We start from the raw sequence: 5,743 nt of genomic DNA on the forward strand, positions 1-5,743 counted from the left end.
GAGGCACGACTCGGTCCAATGCAGCGGCGGCAGTTGACTCCCAAGCCGCCGTCTGATTTTCCACCGAGTCATGGACCAGATCCTCCGGATAAGGCCCAAGCTCCGTCAGGAACCTCTCTGGGTCCATCAGTCGCCTGGGACGGAACCATCTAGGCGGTTCCGTCTCCCTGCGGCGGGGGGGCGCGGTCTGGAAGTCCATTCATGTACAGTAAGTGCCTAGAATACAAAATTATACTTATTATTTTAAGTATTACCAATCCAAACCATTGCCTGCTGGCTTCAAAACTATTGCCTACTGGCTCTAAATTCTTTTATTACTAACATATATTGTGCCATATCAGAGAATAGTAAGCACAGTAGGCAATCCTCAACTTAACAATCACAATTGAGCCCAATGTTTCCATTGCTAGGCAATACAATTGTTTTGCCCTACTTTACTACTTTTCTTGCCACAGTTGTTAAGTGAATCACTACAGTGGTTAAGTTGGTACTATAGTTGTTAAGTGAATCTGGCTTGCCCATCAACTTTGCTTGTCAGAATGTCGCAAAAGGTGATCCCATGACCCTGGGACACTGCAACCATCATAAATACCTGTCAATTGCTCTGCGTCTTAATTTGATCATGTGACCATGATATTGATACAAGACATTTTCTTTGCTCCCTAAATTGATTCTGCTAAATATAGTGCTCCAACTGTTGTAAGTGTGAAAAATGGTCATTTTTAGTACCATTGTAATTTTGAACAGTCACTGAACGAATGGTTGTGATTTGAGAACTACCTGCACTCTTTACCATAGTTTCTTGGTTTAAAAAAGTTACTAAATCTTGTCATATCGAAAAGAAGGAATAGAGCTTAGATTGTCTTTTCTATTGTGGCTATATACCAAAGCTTATTCTACCACTCATTTAAGCTCATTTAAGGGTCAAAGTTGAGGCTTTTAGTTATTGATTATCACCCTTCTTGTTGCTACCAACACATTAAATCACCAAATCGCTAGATTTTTAAAAAAATATTTCTAATATTCCCAGCCAAATGTCTGATTCTTGAGTACATTTTATTTTTATTTATTATATAAGAAAATTCATATGGCCACCCAACTCCCTCTCGATGACTTTTGGGCAGCATATACAACAATACGAAAAGCAATAACTCTCCCTCTGGCAACAACAATCAAATGAGCAACTTGATGGGCTCCACATCATTCTGGCCCATTGGCAGAGCCACGTCTTCAAGGCCTTATGAAAGAGTGTCAGAGTGGGGGCCAATCCTATCTTTGCAGGGAAGATGTTCCACAGGGAGGGAGCCACCATGGACTTACACGCTTGATATGTATTTAAACTTAAACCCATATTCATTTTCAGTGTGTTTTCCTCAGAGAAAAATAAACCTAATCTGTTTAATGTATACATTTATTCATAGAATGATGACTATAGCCTGGGTAGCCTGACTCTTTGTAATTCCTCTCTGAACATGGAGAGGTGTTGAGATCACACCCCCCCCCAGGTGTATGTTTGCTTCTCAGGAGGAGACCATGAGATAACGGTCTCTAGTGGCTTTAGAGTTCTGGGGGACAAGAGAAAGTCATCTTTTAGCTCAACCACAGTCAGTGCCTTCAAAAAGACACTGCATTTTCATATTTTCTTTTCTAATCACTTTTGGAAATTGCTTCTTAACCACTTTTCAGCTGTTGAGAACCTTAGAGTCAATAGGTTTTACAGCACTGGGTGAGTTTTCTTCGATGTTAGTGAAAGAAATTTTAAATACAAGTTAAAGGACTTTCTTTTGGACTTTTACATTTTTTTGGAATAAATAGCAAAATGATGATTAGAATTTTTCTTTTGGAAAGTTACAAACAAGCTAAGAGTCTAGATGGATTTGGAATTCATTTTGGAATTAATCATTAGAAACTTACCATTGAAAAATGCTCTTTTTAAAAAAATGATAGGTTGAGATTTTGAAGGAAGTCTCTAAAGGGACTAACGGATTACTGTTAAAAGAGAAGAACACTAGAAGGAACTAAAGATTTCTGTTAAAGGAGAAGAACAATTAAAGGATATTTTTGAACAATGGACTCAGAAATTAATCTTAAGGGTATCTGCCTTTATAGACAGATTGTGTTTAAAAGATTTTTTGGAAGAAGAACAAGTTTTATCAGAGGAGTGAAACTGATAAAGTAAATTTTAAAATGATTGGTTACAGGAACATTAGGAAAAAAGATGCTACACTGGATATACAAATAAAACCAGCTAAAAAGGATATTCAAATAACAAGCCAAAAAAAGTGACCTGAATAACTTTTCTATATTTAATTTACAAAAAGAAACTTACTAAAACTTTGAAGTATCTTGTGAGAAGGGAAAAAGAAAAAATGAAATCAAGTTCTAGTATATTTGAAGAGATTAAACATCAAGGTTATTGAAAGTGTAAAGAAGGAATATAAAGTTGGTTTATCTGATTAAGATTATAATAGATAATGTTTTTATCTCTGGGTAATCTTTAATGGACTTTTTATGATCAGGACTGAACAAGGAAACTTGTTTTTAGATAAGAGTTGGAATGTGGGAAGAAAAGATCATTTGTTGTATTTTAAGAGAAGGTGATAAATAATTAAAATTGTTTATACTTGTGATAAAGGGTTAATTCATTTATATTCTATTTTTCTTTTCTTTTTTCTTTTCTGTACTTATTATTTTTCTTTCTTAGTTTGTATCTTTTTAACTGTAAATAAAATTACTGTAAAAACAAATTTGTATTAAGATCTTTGATAATTATTAAAAACGGCCAAGAGATAATTGAAATAAGCAACAATTTATGTTCAATTCCTCAACGTTACCCAAATGTCTTACTAAGGATGCCAAAAGTTCCCTGCCAAATTAAATATTACAGGAGAGAATAGAGGTCTTGAAGAGTTCCCCACTGCATCTTAATTACAAGGGAAATGATCCTATTGCAATTAGCAGAGCAGAAGGACTAGAATAAAGCTCTCATATTTGTTTAAGCCACTCTTTGGGTTCTTTCTTCAGTAGTATCAAGTATCTCCTACAAACCTAGTGGCATAATTACATCTCTCAAATGGCCATACTGTAACAAAATTGGTCAACTGTCAGCATTCTTTAGTTCCTTTCCTTAAAACACTGCCCTCTGGTAGAACTTAAGAGGCATGTTCTTTCAGTTGAGGCACCTGCTCTCTAGAACAGCTGTCTCCAACCTTTCCCGCTCAGTGGACTGCTGCCGGCGGCAGGAGGGGAGAGGAGATGGTTTCGCACGTGCGCACCGCTTTCATAAATGCAGTTTCGCACGGACTCGCCCACCACTTCCGCGGCCCAATTCCGAGTGGGCTACAGCCTGGCAATGGGCCACAGACCGGGGGGCTGGGGATCCCTGCTCTAGAACAGTCTCCTCCACCAACATACAATTGATCCGAACTCTTTTGGCCATTAGGAGACCTTTTAATCCCAGCCTTGTATATTGGAGCCAGGACGGTTGGATTTCCCATCATAAAATAATAATTTTAAATTGCTGATTGCCAGCTAAGGGCTATTTATTGTTTTATGTTGTTTACCTTTTTTTGGTTTATTCAAGCTGCCTAGAGTCACAGTCTTTGAATTTAAATAGCAATGTATATATCCTCCACCCCCATCCTTTCCCAGTATATCTGCTTGGTATATTTTAATGACTTTTCCATAATAAGCATATAATTGATTGCACTCCATTATTGTTTATAATAGTAGTGGAGCCCTTGGTGCAAATAATTGTTTCAGGTTCTTTCAATTAATTTATCTTCATTCACAATGCAAAATTGTGAAATTATTTTTGGCTTTCAAACAAGCAAGCTAAAAACTGAGGCTTTCTTACAACATAATGCTAAAACAGATGAGAGTGGATTGGGTATTCTGAATCTCAAATTGTATTATTAGGCTGCATAGGTGAAAGATATTTTAGGAATTGTAGCCAACTTAGAACCTGCTTTGTAGTTTGTTTTGGTCTGAATAGCAAATTTCAAAAGGAGGATTAAAAGTTTGACGTTTTATGCTGATCTTATTAAAATGACTATCAATTCTACTTCCACTCTATTTTTAAGTCAACTATGGAGGCTTGGAAAAGATAAAAAAACTTGCTTATCCTTCTTCATTTCATCATTTATATTATTTATAGACAATCTTTTCTGCATAAAAATACTTGGAAAATGGGATAGTACGAAAGATGATATGATTGGAACAAGAGATATGTATTTCAAGGCTCAGATAAAACATTTCAGGGAAAAGAATAAAACATTTCAGATTTCAATTTTGAATCATTACTGTTGCTACAGTAGTCATCTACTTTTAAATCAATATAATAATAAGCCAGGAGTAGAATTTTCTCGCAAATATATGGTATTTCAGATCAGTTTGTTTGCTGATATATGTCTTGGGCCCTTCAGACAACAAGAAACATATGGAAGCCAAACTATAGATACTTGCTTATTACTATTAGTTTTGGGTTTTTTCCTTCAGTCATCCCTCTGCAAACAGTAATCAAGGATCCTATAATCTTAATGATCCTATATAATAAGTTTCTTTGACTTGGTTTAGAAGTTATGCTAGAATAACAGTTTAAGAGCTTGTGTATTGTTCCTGGAAATAGTTGATGCCTTCCCTTTCGCTATGTGTTCTCAGTTTTCCCTCCCAATAGTTGGTATTTTCTTATATTTTCTTATTCTGTTTAAAAGTAGGTCCTTATAGGAATTTAGGGATCAAGTTGTATTATTATTTTTTTCTCACCTGAGAAAGTTATGGCTTCTCTTTGATTTAATTATGGCATAACATTTTCCAGACAGATAGAACTCATTTTTCATTTAATCATCTCTCTTACCCTAAGCTTTGAATGATTAGAGCTGGGGAAAAAATCTTTGGATATTTGGTGAAGAAGCTGGCTAAATTAACACAACTTCTTAATTAGAAATCCCCAGCTGTACCAAGACTAATACATAAATAGTTTGACAAAAAAGTATTAGCATAGCTAAATTTCCTGTTAACTTCCTGTGCCTACATTAAGAGAGGAGTGTGTATTAAAAATGTATGGCTTATTTTTCCATTTAGTCATTGATAGGTAATAGTGTTGGGCTGAATCCAGTAGTATATAACCAGACTTCCCTTTCCACTATGTGGTTTTCCTTTCATCTTTCTCCCCTGCTCCCTTCCCTCTGTATGTGCCTTGAAATCGGCTCTGTAAGATTTTCTGACATCTACCGTAGTAGAGATTGGGGGGATGCACTGGGAATACATTCCCGCTGATGGATGCTAGTCTTCCTGTAGAGTGATATTTTTAGTAATTAAAGTTCAGCTTCATTTTCATTGTGCTCATTTCATATCCAGATGGTACTTGATATCAGAAACTAGTCTAAAATTATAGGTCCTGATTTACCCACTAGTGTTAAAGAAAATTTAATTGGGGCATCTAATGTTAATCTTAATAAGGCTTTCTTGAGCTTATTATATTAGCTTCCGAAAGGCAAATTTGTGTTCAGTTTTTTTAACCATGCAGTTTTTTGATTTGTGTTACTGATGCCCTTTCAACATACCGGTACATGAAGTTAAGACGTAGAACTGAAAGGGTGTTCATTTGATGGCTCACCTGTGCTAGCACTGATAAAGTTAAACCAGTGGAAAGTTTGACAAGCCACTCTGAGTTCTAAACTATACATATAGTTTAAAGCAGAGTTCTCCAACCTTTCCAGCTTTGTAGACGGGGGGGGGGGGG

At 36.0% G+C, this 5,743-nt stretch overlaps 1 protein-coding gene across 1 annotated transcript in view; it reads left to right on the top strand.

Moving 5' to 3' along the window:
• Window positions 1-5,743, top strand: part of TLK1 (tousled like kinase 1) — an 82,088-nt gene that overhangs the window by 47,794 nt on the left and 28,551 nt on the right. The window lies entirely within an intron of this gene.

The sequence above is a fragment of the Protobothrops mucrosquamatus genome, unplaced genomic scaffold (genome assembly GCF_001527695.2).
Source record: "Protobothrops mucrosquamatus isolate PMUCROS unplaced genomic scaffold, P.Mucros_1.0 scaffold54, whole genome shotgun sequence".
Taxonomy (NCBI): domain Eukaryota; kingdom Metazoa; phylum Chordata; class Lepidosauria; order Squamata; family Viperidae; genus Protobothrops; species Protobothrops mucrosquamatus.